Genomic DNA, 15,607 nt, shown 5'->3' with positions numbered 1-15,607 from the left:
TATGATACTTTACATAAGTGACCCAAATAACTCAACCAGGGAACTCTTACAGCTGATTAACACCTTCAGCAAAGTGGCAGGCTACAAGATCAACACAAGAAAATCAGTAGCCCTACTATATACAAATGATAATAGGGCTGAGACAGAATTCAGAGAAATAGCACCCTTTACAATTGCCACAAACAACATGAAATACCTTGGAGTAATGCTGACCAAACAAGTGAAAGACCTGTATTGCAAGAACTTTGAGTCTTTAAAGAAAGAAATTAAAGAAGCTCTCAGAAAATGAAAAGTTTTCCCATGCTGTTGGATAGGTAGGATCAATGTAGTAAAAATGGCAATCCTGCCAAAAGCAATCTAGAGATTCAATGCAATCCCCATTAAAATATCAGCACAATTCTTCACAGACCTTGAAAGAAAAATAATCAATTTTGTATGGAGAAACAAAAGACCCAGGATAGCCAATACAACCCTACTCAACAAGGCAAGGTCTGGAGGCATCACCACTCCTGACTTCAGCTCTATTATAGAGCTATAGTCCTGAAAACAGCTTGGTATTGACACATAGACAAGTAGACCAATGGCATGGAATTGAAAGCCCTGATATTAACCCACACATGTATGAACATCTGAACTGTGACAAAGAAGCTAAAAATATACAATGGAAAACAGAAAACATCTTCAACAAATGGTGCTGGCATAAGTATATGCTGGCATGTAGAAGAATGAAGATAGATCCATGTCTATCACCATGCACAAAACTTAAATACAAATGGATCAAAGACCTCAACATAAATCCAGCCATACTGAACGTCTTAGAAGAGAAAGTGGATGGTACCCTTGAACTAATTGATACAGGAGACAGCTTCCTGAACATAACACCAGTAGCACAGACAGTGAGATCAACAATTAATAAATGGGACCTTCTGAAACTGAGAAGATTCTGTAAGGCAAAGGACACAGTCAGCAAGACAAAAAGGCAGCCCACAGAATGGGAAAAAATAGTCACTAACCCCACATCTGACCGAGGGCTTATCTCCAAAATTTACAAAGAACTCAAGAAGCAAGTCTCCAAAACACCAAAGGATCCAATTAAAAAGTAGGCTACAGAAATAGAGAAATTTCAATAGAGGAGTCTAAAATGGCTGAGAGCCATTGAGAAAGTGTTCAAAATGCTTAGCCATCAAGGAAATGCAAATCAAAACAACTCTGAGATACCAACTCACTCCTGTCAGAATAGCTAAAATCAAAAACACCAAGGACAATTTATGCTGGAGAGGATGTGGTGAAAGGGAAACACTCCTCCATTGATGATGGGAGTGCCGACTTGTAAAGTCACTTTGCAAATCAGTATGGAGATTCCTCAGAAAAATGGGAATAAACCTACCACAAGACCCAGCAATTCTACTCTTAGGCATATATCCAAAAAATTCCCATTCATACAACAAGGATGTCTATTCTACTATGTTCATAGCAGCATTACTTGTAATAGCCAGAACTTGGAAGCAACCTAGATGCCCCTCAACTGAAGAGTGGATAGAGAAAATGTGGTACATTTACACAATGGAGTACTATTCAGCAGAAAAAAATGGAATCCTGAAATTTGCAGGCAAATGGATGGCACTAGAAGAAACCATGCTTAGTGAGGTAATGTAGTCACAAAAAGAGAAACATGGCATGTACTCTCTCATATATGGATTTTAGACATAGATCTGGGGAGTGCCAGCCTACAATCCCATGGCCAGAGAGTCTGGGACACAGAACCTTCATTCAGTGCCTGATGGAAGAAGAGGCAGACGCCCTAGGCTAAGCACTGAACTGAACTCAAGAAAGCCAGTGACAGAGAGGGAGGACTGATGACCAAAGGGATTAAGACTGAGCTGGTTTAACCACCAGAAACAGCTGACCTGACAAGGGCTAGCTCTTAAATCCCAGCCTGATGCCTGGGAATTTAGTCTGGTACTAATCAAGACCCCATGAATATGGGTGTCAGTGAGGAGCCCTAGGTAATATATTGGGCCTTGGTATACAAATAGACTTTGGACTCCCATCCAACAATGAGAGATGCACTCTCATCCTTAACTCTTGGGGATGGGTCTAGGCCCTGTCCTGGGTTAAATGAGGTGTTTTTGGGGTGGTTGGTGGGACAGTACATGTGGAGGAGGGGGAAAGGGAGGTACCTGGAATTGACTTGTGAAGCAACTTTGTTTCTAATTTAAATTAGAGGAAGAGAGAGTTGGTCATGGGGGATCAGGAAGTTGAGTGGGTGGGGGTAGAATAGGGGGAAGAGGGAATCATAGGATAGGAGACAGATCAGGCACCAGAGTGACCTCGAGTGATCTAAAGGGATAACACCAATTGGCAAGCTAAGCAATAGTGGAGAGACCACCTCGAATGCCCATTCCTGATAATGAACTTGATGTCTATAACCATCTGGGAGCCTTCATTCTGTGACTGATGGAAGCAGAGGCAAACACACAATCACTGAACTGAACCCAAGGAACCCAGTGACATAGAGAGAGGAGTGATGAGCAAATTGGCAAAGACTGGGCTGGCAAAACCAGCAGAGACAGCTGATCTGAACAGGGGAGAGCTCTTGGACCCCAGACCGACAGTGGGGAGGCCAGCATGGGACTGATCTGGACCCCCAAAATGTGAGTGTCAGTGAGAAGGCCTGGGCAACCTATGGGGCCCTGAGCTGTGGATCAGTGTCTATCCCTGGAATACAAACAGTCATCATGTGCCTATAGCACAAAGAGGGATGCTCTCTCAGCCTGGACTCTTAGGGGAGTGCCTGGACTCTACCCAGAGTGAAATGACAGACTCTAGATATCTCCTATGTGGAAGGATTTGGCAATAGGGTGGGAGGGTGGGGGGGGAAGGGGAGTGTGGGATGACGGGAGGGAGAGGGAACTGGGATTGACATGTAAAACAAGCTATTTAAAATTAAAATAAAAAATGATAAAAAACGAAAAAAAAAATTCTAAATATATATATGTATATATATATATATATAAAATGCTCAAAATATTCCTTAGAAAACATTAATATATTCATACTAACATCTTTTCCTTCATCTCTTAGAGTTTTAATTTGATATGAAGACTTATTATTTTTTCTGGAAAGGATTAAAAAGTATTTTCAGATATCTGGGTTATGTGTCCCTGACAAGAAACTTAATTGAGACATAAAACAATATTTGAAATTTTGTGTAAATAAATGTGCTGTTTTCCTTTAGAATATTATTTTAAAGTGAGTTACATTTGTTTATGCTCTGGACCATTTGTTTAATTATGTAAATATAAGTTGCTTTTGCTCATGATGCATTTATTTAACTCTGTGAAGCTGTGATTCTTTGCCTATCTAAAATACCTGATGATCTAATAAAGACCTGAATGGCTAATAGGAAGGCAGAAGAAAAGATACATAATGCTGGATTGCAGAGAGAATAAGTAGGAGGCAAATTCTGGGAGAGGAGGAATAGAAACATACAAGAAGAAGAGGAGAACATGAGGGTCCAGCTACCCATCCTCTTTCCGTCGATGGAGAAATATTTAGATTAACAATTATGGGATAAATACTTAAGTCAGAGCTAGCCAGTAAGAAACAAGCAAGTCCAACAGCTTCATAATTAATATAGCCTCCTGTGTATTTATTTGGGACTGATGCGGCTCTGGAACCAGGCTGTTGGGAAGGCTTTATGGTGCTGCAATGATAAACGGTACACTTACTGAAAGTAAAAATAAGTATTTATTATAGAAATTACTCACAAGAGACCAATCAAGTAAGCCAGATGAGCTGAGTAGATTTCCCGCCGCCGAACTGGAAGCCAAAAGCCAGAAAAAGAGACCGAGACTTCCCTTATTCAGTCTTTTTATACCTTCCTCCGTAACGCCCCTAGCTATGCCCAAAAGTGGGCCTGGCTAGGGACATAGTTCACCGCCTACGTACATATACGTCTTTAGTCATGCCTAAAGTGAGTGTGTTTAGTGGTGTGGTAAACGGCTCTTTTATTACCTCATCTGTATGTGCCTCTAATAAGTCACATGTCTAATGGCGGCACACAGTTTCCTCCTACAATTCCCCATTTAGTCTAAAAATAATCTTTAAACTTAAAACAACTAACTGTGTCAATGAACAAAATGTTTTAAATATCTATCCCATTTTACCTGTGAAGACAAAAAACAAAACACTTCTCTTTCCTTTCATGAGGTCACTTTACCCATGCTACAATATGATTTTGTAGAGGAGCTGTTATCTTTCCTCCTCCTGAGATGTCTTCTGTTCTGATTGAATCTTAATTAATTTTGATGGAACCCAAATTTTTTCTTCTCCTGTGGAAACAAAAGCATAACCCCTTCCCTAATGTAACACATATCCTGTTCTCCAGACTGAGGTCATAACATCCTTAAAATACACCAGTTGATCCAGTTCAAAAGTCTTCTCTTTAGTCCAGTGTCTTTCTGCTGCAGTTTGTCCTTTTTCATTAGCATTAAGATTAATCCCAGCACTCGGGAAGCAGAGGCAAGCAGATCTCTGTGAGTTCAAGGCCGGGCTGGACCGATAGCCTCCAAAACAATACAGAGAAACCCTGTCTCGTAAAAAACAAACAAACAAACAAAAAAGAAAATTCAATGTTAGTAAAGCATTATGTAACCCGTGTTTAGGGGTCTTTGTTCTCCCTGGCTGTTTATGAAGCATCTCTTTTAAGGTTCAGTTAGACCTTTCAATCACTGCATGTCCTGTGGGATTGTAAGGTATACCAGTTACATGTTTTATATTATAATATTTGAAAAATTGTTCCTTCCATTGGAATCTCTGTACCGGTCGGGAATTACTATAGGTAGGTACCATGAAGGCCAACTTTTCTCTGTCATTTTCTTGTTATGGTATGATGAAGAAGCAATCTTTTAAGTCTATAACTATAATTGGCCAATCTTTAGGTATTAGAGAAGGTAACAGCATCCCAGGTTGTAGAGACCCGCATAGGTTGAATTACATTGATGATGGCTCTAAGATCAGTAACCATTCTCCATTTACCAGACTTCTTCTTCACAACAAAAACAGGTGAATTCCATGCACTATTTGATTCCTCAATATGTCCAGCATCTAGCTCTTCCTGAACTAACTTCTCCAAAGCCTCTAACTTCTCAGATGTCACAGGCAATTGACCCACCCAGACTGGTTCATCTGTAAGCCATTTTAAGGGTAGAGCTTTTGGTTGCTGTGTAGGTTTGGCACTAGCATCCTGCTTCTGTACAGCCTGTACATTTGGCACCTGTTTTCTGTTCTGCCTTACTATATTCTTTGTACCACCAAGAGCTTGTCTATAATTCCTAGCTGATACAGGAGGAATGTTAATTGGCATACTCCATTGCTGTAATAGATCACAACCCCAGAGGTTTATAGCAATATCTGCAACACATGGCTGTAACCTTCCTCTCTGTCCTTCTGGCCCAATAAAGTCAATCCATCTAACGCTCTGTTTAACTTGAGATAGGGTTCCAATCCCTAAGAACTGAACGTTAACCTCTTTTAAAGGCCAAATTGAGGGCCAAGACTTCTGATTAATTTTGGTGATGTCACTTCCATTGTCCAGAATGCTGTTAATCACCATATTATTTACTTTAACTGGTAACTTGGGTCTATGATATTATATAGAAGTTTGCCCAATATACGTTTTGTATTTCCTCCTGTTAAAATTTATTCATCTTCTTGAGCTAATGTATTATCCAGTGCCATATTATTTACAATGGGAAGTGGATCTTCTAATTGTCCTGGGTGAGGCTGTCCTCCACTGTCACTGGGAATTACTGGATAATCTTGTTTTTGGGGGCCTTCCTGAGGCCCAATTTACCTTTCACGGCTGTAAAGGTCTACCTTGTCAATCTGTAGTCGACCAGCATTTCTTGGTCCAATGTTCGCCCTTTCCACACTTCCTGCAGAGACCAGGAGGCTGAAACCTTCTGTTTGATGCATTCCTGGTAAAAGCATTATTTCTAGGAATGCGCTGTCTACAGTTCCTATTCAGATGTCCTATTTTACCACAATTAAAGCACATGGCATCTTTATGTCTGTTAAAATTTTTGGAGATTGTCTCCCCTACCCAGGCTGCTATATCATCACAGGTAGGGTATTTGGCATCCTGGTGCCTCCTCAAGCCTGTAGAAATAGCTTCACCTACCCAAGCTCCCGTATCCTGACTTTGACATACAAGGTTTGCTATATATAGAACCCATTTCTCCAATGGCGCTGATCTTATTTTTAATGGCCAACGTACCTGCCTGTATTGTGGATTTGCATTCTCATATGCCAAAGATACGATAAGGAGTCAACTAGATTCTGGATTTGCTACTTGTAGTTCTGTTACTCTAGATAATCTCTCTAAAAATTCAGTGACCCTTTCCCTTGGACCCTGTACTACCTTGGTATAGGGTTGCATTATCTTTCCTGTTTCAGAAACCTTATCCAAAGCATTCAAAGCAGCTGTACAGCATAAAGACAACATGTGCTTGTCATATACGGACTGAACTTGCATGTCAGTGTAAGCACCCTCCCCAAGAATCTTGTCTTGGGGTGCTTCATATCTGTTCTTTAATTCCTGAATCTCTAAGGCTTTCGCCTCTTGCCTCTATAAAGTTCTCCATAGAATTTGACAAGAATTTTCGAGCACACCGAGGCTAATTAGGCCCAGTCTTTTGGGGTTACTTTATTTACAGTGGCCCATGATGTTAGGAGCTCTCTGACATGGGAGAATGAAGACCATATGAAACAATGGCCTACTTGATTACCTTTAGGTCCTTCATCTGTATAGGTTCCCATTGATAAGCAATGGGACCATTTGAGTGCTTTTTCAATGCTGGTTTTTTTTGGTTACAGATACTGGCAAAACCATAGGTGGCAGATATGAACTGATACAGAGGCACACAGCTTGGCATGATATGGAGATAGTCTAAATTGGAGGTCTCCATTTTTTTTGCCTTCCCACAGAAGAGACAGAAAGAATTAAGGAGTCAGAGAGCATGAGAACACCAGGAGAGCTTGCCCCACTGAATCAACCAACCATGGTCCATAAAGGCTTACAAAGCTACAAGCAAGGAATCTCAAGGTGTCTGTACCAGGTCCTCTTAATATATGTTGGGGCAGTTAGTTTGGTGCTTGTGTGGGACTACTAATTTGTGAACAAGTGTATTTTGAGTCTTTGGTCTGTTCCTGTGACTCTTTTCTTCGTATTTAGTGGTTTCCTCCAGCGTTGATATAAAGGATGTTGCCTTGTCTCATTGTATTTTGGTTTGTCTTGTTTGGTTGCTGTCTTTTGGAAATCTGCTCTTTTGTAAAGGAAAAGAAAGGAATAGTGGATTTGGGTGAGAGAGGAGTGTGTGTTTCTAGGGGGGTACCAAAATTCCTCTTGGATATTCTGCTGTTGCCCCAAGTAATGGAAATACTACTGCTATGGCTAACAGGATCATTCCATTCCTACACTCTGGCAGGTCATAAATGGGTTAAATGTTGGGAGAGGCCAACTCAAAGGGCTGTAAGTAGATCTGGGAAGTAGCTGATTTTGTCATTCCAGGCTATCTCTGCACCTCACCTGCAGAGCCAGCCAATGGGGGCCAATTCTCCCATGGTCCTGGTGACGGATGGATCTATCTCGGCTGTTTATGGGGTTGCTCTATGGTGAGGGACTGGTGCAGCTTTCCCGGAGCCAGCAAAGGGCACCAGGCTTAGTACAGCCGTCAGATTTCAATATACATGGTCCTTATGCCTCACTGTGGTAACATGGACCATGAGTGACAACATAGATCCCTGCTGCATTAGAACCACAGACCCAGATAAGACCCTCTGTTGGAGCCTAGACCTGGAAGTCACCATGAGCTCAGGTGGTAGCATAATACATTCAGATCAGCATGATAGGACACCAACAGAGTCTCAGGTTGATGATGAGATCCCAGGTAATGGTATGGTCTTTGGTGACAACATATTCCACAGATTTCATCACAGACCCTGGCTGCAGTAGGATCATGGACCCAGTCATAGTCCTCAGGTGCAGCTCTGGCCTAGGTGTCACCACAGCATCTAGTGGCAGCACAGGTACTCAGATCTCCATGGCTCCTATGACAAAACAGCCCTTGAACACCAACATTGTCACGAGTTGAGGACCCGATCCCAGGAATACATGAGTAAATTTTTTTAAAAGTTTACAGGTCATTTGAAACAAGTGAGAAAGTCTTGCATTAACAAAATATGGGACAGTTTTGTACATTCGTAAACATAAAATTGCACAATATGCAAACACACATACTCATTACTGGTTTAAGTTAACTGGGAAAGAAAATCCAAATTTTTGATAACTGGAAAAAGAATTACTAAGCATTCATCCACTCCATGTTGTGAAAATTTTGCTGTTCTTAGTGGTCATTTAATTCTTACATGATAATTTTTCTTAATGCTATTCCAGACAAAAGGAAAGAAGGTCTCCTAAAAATCAGTATCTTGGCTTTTGCCTTCCACAGTTCAGTGATGGAGTTGAGCTAGTTTCTCATTTAATTATCACATGAGAACTATCAGGATCACAAGGCCTGGTTTCCCTGGTGAAAGACTATTGCAGATAGAGAAACTTTGGGAAGACGATTCTTTTAACATCCAATAATCACATACAGTTTTGTAAAATAAAAAAGAATAATAGCAATATGTTTTATGACATTGTATTGCAATATGGAGCAAAACCACAAATTGACAAGATGGATAGTCTAATATTTTCAATAAATGTGTAAAATCTTTATATATGTATGTACGTGTGTATGTGTATTTGTGCTTATGTGTATATGATCCTGACTTCTTTTTGTTATTCTTGACTGAAACTGTATTTAAACAATGAAAGACATGAGGCAAATTGGGTAAGTATGAGCACTGAATGAATGAAAATTCAATGAAAATGGTATTTTTTATATTATGTATTATTTTGTGTTGAAAAATGTAAAACATGATGAATAGGATGTCAGGGTTATAGGACAATGGGCACCTTCCTCTTTAGTTTTCTCTCTTTATTATACATTTGATAAGACAAACTTCCTTTTCTTTTTGTCCAGTCATAAAGGAAGAGTACTGGCTTATATCCAGGGTCTTTAATACAGTTACTACTACTACAATAGCACTTGTCTACAGTCCCACTAGAAAGAAGGTAAAGGTACAATAATTATAACATAAAGATAATTAGTTTGGAAATACTAACTTCCAGGCCAACCTTGGGTACATTAGCCCTTTTCTACATAGAGCAGTTAAAAAAGATAAAACAAGACAAAGAATCAAAAATTTATGACCAACACTAACTACACCAAATTGATCCACTGCCAAGAGGAACAGCTCACACAAGGATGATCTCAGAACTGTGATCACATGCCTTTTATCCCAGCACGAGAGGGGCATAAAAGATATGAGCAGGGTCTTCAGTAGTCAGTATCAGGTTTCATTCTCCAGGCACATTGAAGATAGGAAGACTCTGAAGTCTCAGGATTCTCCAGCCATGCTGAGGAGATGTTACTATCTGAGGTTTAATGGAGCCAGATCCACCTTTCATTCTGAGATAGAGTAAGAGCTAGTGACCAGTTGCTTTGCTTTTTTGATCTGCACCTTGAAGTTTGAACTCCAAAATCAGTCTCTGGATCTTTTATTTATCCTATTCCATTTCTGTCCCAACAACCTCATGACTATAAGAAATTAGACCTCATAGGTGACTATGCTAGACCAGAATGAAAGAATATTCTAGGTAGTCATCTGGAATATATGCCATTATAGCAAGATGCAAAAAAAAAGAAGAACTAATCATATCATATTTGGGCCTGCCATATTTGGTTCAATTTGATGTCTCTCGGCTATCCTGCCATAATTTAGTAATTATGTGAATTTATTTTTCAATGGATCAGTTTTGTTTTTTTTTTTTTTTTTTTTTTTTATATTAATATTTTTTTTATTTTCCATTTTAAATTTAGATAAGAAACAAGGTTGCTTCACAAGTCAGTACGAGGTCCCTCTCCCTTTCCCTCCCCTCCTCCTGTGCCCTCCCCCATCCCCCCCCCGTTATCCCTCATTCCCCCAGGGAGGGTGAGGCCCTCCATGGGGGTGTCCATAGTCTGTCATTTCATATAGGGCAGGGCCTAGACCCTTCCCCAAGAGTTCAGGGTGAGAGTGCACCTCACATTGTTCTATGGGAGTCCAGAGACCGTGTGTATACTTGGGATGGGTACTGATCTGCTGTCCAAGGCTCAATAGATTACCTAGGCCTCCTCACTGACACCCAGATTCAGGGGGTCTTGATCAGTCCCATGCTGGATTCCCAGGCTGATGCCTGGGATTCAAGAGTTAACCTTTGTCTGGTCAGCTGTTTCTGGGGGTTCAACCAGCCCAGTCTTAATCCCTTTGATCATCAGTCCTCCCTCTCTGATACTGGCTTTCTTGAGTTCAGCTCAGTACTTAACCAGCCAGTAAATGAAGTTTCTGTTTCCCAGACTCTCTGGCAATAGGATTGTAGGCTGGCACTCCCCAGATCTATGTCTAAAATCCATATATGAGAGAGTACATGCCATGTTTCTCTTTTTGTGACTGGGTTACCTCACTCAGGATGGTTTCTTCTAGTGTCATCCATTTGCCTGCGAATCTCATGATTCCATTATTTTTTTCTGCTGAATAGTACTCCATTGTGTAGATGTACCACATTTTCTCTATCCATTCTTCGGGTGAGGGACATCTAGGTTGCTTCCAAGTTCTGGCTATTACAAATAAAGCTGCTATGAACATAGTGGAACAGACATCTTTGTTATATGAATGGGCATCTTTTGGATATATGCCTAAGAGTGCAGTTGCTGGGTCTTGTGGTAGGTTTATTCCCATTTTTCTGAGGAATCTCCATACTGCTTTCCAAAGTGGCTGAACCAGTTGGCACTCCCACCAGCAATGGAGGAGTGTCCCCCTTTCACCACATCCTCTCCAGCATAAATTGTCATTGGTGTTTTTGATTTTAGCCATTCTGACAGGAGTGAGATGGTATCTCAGAGTTGCTTTGATTTGCATTTCCCGGATGGCTAAGGATGTTGAGCACTTTCTCAAGTGCCTCTCAGCCATTTTAGACTCCTCTATTGAAAACTCTCTATTTAGTTCTGCAGCCCACTTCTTAATTGGGTCCTTTGCTGTTTTGGAGACTTGCTTCTTGAGTTCTTTGTAAATTTTGGAGATCAACCCTCTGTCAGATGTGGTATCAGTTTTGTTTTTAATGTACTGTTGTACATTAATTCATTTTATGAATATGTGTGTGCACATGTGTGTCACTGTATGCATATAAGATCAAACATTCAAAAAATTTTATGGCTAACCTCAAAGCCTCGAAGTTCCCTTAAAACCTCACAACTGCCCTGTATATTATTATGAACAAACTTCAGGGGAAATTGTCAGAACCTACAATCCCCTAGGCTTCAAATCAATTATATATAGACTCCAGAAAAAAATCTATATATCATATTATATAACTAAGTTATCATACACAGCAGAATTAGTAAATGATCTCTACTATACATTCCTGTTTCACCTATATCCCTGATGTCATGGAAACTGAAATTTTGATTTCTCCCCTGTTCTCATAAACAAGGACATTCTGGATGTGTCTCCTCGTGAGTAAGTTTGCTTCCTCAAATAGTTTTTCTCAATATATATCTTTGCTTGTTTTCCTTTGCCCATCCAAATATTCATTTATTGTTGAGAACAAGAATATTAACCAGGCATATTTACCTCCACAGTGGTCCTCCACTACAACTGTGGAGTTTTTAGGTCTTTAATGATTGTAAAAGTTAGTACTCAAAGCTTGTAATTGCATTATGATGTAGAGGATTCATTCAAAGAGATAGAATTTCAATTTTATTAGATTACTTGAAATTATGCATCTTGGAGAATTAAAAATAAAATATAAAATATAAGGTACATATGAAAATGACAAAAATAAGAAATTTAATTTAAGATCTTCCCTTATGAAGTATGCATTTTTCATGTAAAATGTGCAACATTTATCACTGTTCATCATCACAGACTATATGAGTCTCTGATAAACTCTTTGTGCCTAACCCTACCTGGCCCCTTACCTTGATAATCTCCTATCTCATATATAACTACATTAAATTTTTATGACAAACATAACTTGCTCTCAACTCTTTTAAAGACGGAAAATTTGAAAAATCAGAACAAAGGATATTACTCAGTTTGTTAACTAGTGGCAAACACTTTATACTCAGAAGAATTATTAAATCTTGTCTTCCCTCTGGATGTCTTCATGCATCAACACTACACATAACTGTGTGGGGTTTTTTTAGTGCATTTACTTTTATTTCAAGAAAATGTTGAGTTTTAGCAGTTGAATCTTTGTTTTCAGGCATTTATTACCTAGTCCTTTAGAAAACACATCTCATTCAACACACTCCCTGAGGATTTGGGTCTGGATTTTTAAGAACTCAACTGATCATATTATTAAACTATTCAATATTTTTTCACATTATTTCTTTAATGTTACAAAATCTGTTTTATTTCATATCAATTTATCGAGTCCAAAAATTTCAAGATGGGAGTATGTTTCTTCAACTTAGAAAGAACTTCCTAATATTCGGAAATTTCAGCATGTGGATTCCATTTAAAATCTTATACTGTATAACTCCATAGCTCCAGTTTTAAGAAATTTTGTAGAATTGTAAGATGTTGCCTTTCCTTGGTGTGTTAGTATAATAGATTAGGCCTGTTTCCACTACTTGGTTATTTAAATATTGGTGGCCTAGTGGAAAAGAATTCAAAGTGATAAGTTTGGTTCAGTGTGTAGTGAAAATTTTCACACTATAATTCCCTTTATCTCTTTGTTTTAAGAACACTTCCACATTTGGCTGTCTTCAGCCCTCTGGGAGTTCACGAACCTCCTAGTATCTCTAAAAGGCTTTTCTGATATTCCTGTACCTTTATTATAAAAACTACGTAGTCCTTTCTTGAAACCTTTTACAGTTGATTAATGTGGTCATTGCTCTGTCTTTGTGTGAGCTGCTTTTATTCATCACCCTGAGAAATATATATATATATATATATATATATATATATACTATTTTTGTTCTTTATTGATTCTTTTGTGAAAACATTCTATTTTGATTTTAAGACATCAAGATTCCAATATGTTCATCGAGTTCTTAATATTTTTCCATTCTATATAAAAAGGTTAGAATCATTTAGTAATCTACAAAGCAATTTGTCTCAGGTTTCTATAGAAGAATCCAACTCTTAAATAAAATAAGTGTGTATTATAAGTTATTTGATGCAAAGGATGGCATATTTAGTTAATTGTTTTAGCAAGTTAGAGTTATAGCATAATGTGATAGCTAGCCACCAGTTTACAATAAAATAGTTAATAACATGCAAAGGCCAAGGAGACTGTTTATTATGTTCTGAAAGAGGAATAAAACAATTTCCCCAGAAACAGAACTTTTTTTTCAGAAAGTTTCCAAACTTTCAAGCTTCACAAGAGATTATTAGACTCTTTTATATATGTTAAATATAACATCTGAAAATGACTGCTAATTCCACAGTATACATCAGATTCTTACTAAATATATGACTTACTATTCGAAATACGAATACAATGAAGAACTTATGTTATCAAATTTTAATAAAGTTGGAGAATTGCACATATAAGATATAGCACAAAATTTTACATGAATTATTTCAGAAATGAAGAATATTAGCAGCAATAATTTTCCTTGTTGATCAAACTAAAAGGAAAAGATACTGTAATTATCATATTTGAAACTTCAGATATGCCTTTTACATAAAATGACTCCTCTTAATCGATTTTTAAAGTTCAATTATATATCTAAGGTACATTGTATTCAAAATATAATGCTGTGATTGTAGTTTGGAATAGAATGTCCCACAAAGGGAGTAGCATTGCTCAGAGGTATAACTTTATAGGGTATGTATGACTTTGCTGGAAGAAGTGTGTCACTGTGGGAGTGGGCTTTGAATTTCATATATGCTCAAGATCTCACCCAGTGTAATAGACCACTTCCTTTTGCCTGCATAATATAGAATCCTCAGCTGCTTCTCTGGCACCATGTCTGCCTACATTATACCATGTCTCACCACGATGATAATAGCCTGAACCTCTGAATTGTACTGGAGCTACTCCAATTAAGTGTTTTTATGTTTTGCCGTGCTTATGGTATGTCTTCATAGTAATGGAAACCCCAACTAAGATAGAAGTTGGTATCAGGGACTGAGATATCGCTGTAGTAGGCCTTGCTATACTTTTGTTTGAAGGTATATGGACCTCAGGACTGTGGGTTAGAAAAGCAGTTGATTATTTTAACACTGCTTAATGGGCTATATTGCCAGGAGCATGGAAGATAGTGGTGTTAAGTATGATTTGGACTATGGGTACTTGGATCAATTGATTTCAGAGTAGAAGAATGTTAGTATGTGACCTCGAAACCAGTCCTTTGGTAATTTCCTGGAGAATGTGACTGACTTTTGGCCTTGTGTGAGGTAAAGATTTTTGGATTAATTCCACTGGCAGAGGAAATCTCAAAATAGCCTAGTATAGACTCTGTCATGTGGTTATTAATGTTGACTGTGATGAAGATTTATAATGAAAAATTTCAAGCCAAGTGAATAAAAATCCGGTCTGTAGTGATTGAGGAAATGGACATTGGTAAGTGGAATAGGGTTAAATCCTGTTTCCAAGGAGATAAATGGGTTAATGAACAAAATAAATGGAGTGGTGACCTCAGGACCAGATTCCACCCAGTTAAGTTTGGTATTTGAGAAAAGAAATTAAAGAAAAGCTTAGAGATGGGTATTGTGGGCCAGATTTTAATCCCAGCATGGGGAAGACAGAACCTGTCAGATATTTGAGTTTGAGGCCAGCCTACTCTAGAGATTCAGTTTCAGGACAGCCAAACTCAGGCAATGAAGGACAGAAAGCTGGTGAAGATATAATTGAACAATGGAGCCATGTTCCACCCGCAGTAAGGAGCAGAATTTGGCAGATTCAGTCATGAGACACTGGTTTTTGAATTAGGGACAGAAGAACAGGCTTCTGGAAGCCTCCTCTGTTGATAAGGAATGCTGCTGAGGTCACACATGTGTCAGAAGTGTCCCTGAATGGAAGCTCAGAGGAGTCATTTCCTGAAGCTATGAAAGTAAAGCCTGGATTGCCTTGGAGACCTCAAGATGTTAGAGATGCCAGAGCTGTGGAATACCTCCTGAGCAAAGTGGCTCATAACAGCGAAGGTAACCAGCCTAAAAGAGAGAAGTCTATTGAATAGAGTTGGAGATCTGAGGAGCATTTTGACATCAGACAGGAAGAAACAGAGTTGTGATTTGCCCAGTTGTTTTGTTTTTTGGTATTTTTGTTTGATTTTGTGGGGTTTTTTTGTTTGTTTGTTTGTTCAGTAATTTCTCAATATGCTATTCTCACTGCTTTGGTATGGTGATACATATCCTGTGCCATTCTATGATGGAAGTATGTGATATGCTTTTTGATTTTGACTTTATAAGAGTTTAAAGGTAGGCATTGCATGGCTCTTGGAGGACA

This window comes from Mesocricetus auratus, unplaced genomic scaffold, assembly GCF_017639785.1.
Source record: "Mesocricetus auratus isolate SY011 unplaced genomic scaffold, BCM_Maur_2.0 Super-Scaffold_100008, whole genome shotgun sequence".
Lineage (NCBI taxonomy): Eukaryota > Metazoa > Chordata > Mammalia > Rodentia > Cricetidae > Mesocricetus > Mesocricetus auratus.
Note: the sequence above shows the minus strand (reverse complement) of the source record.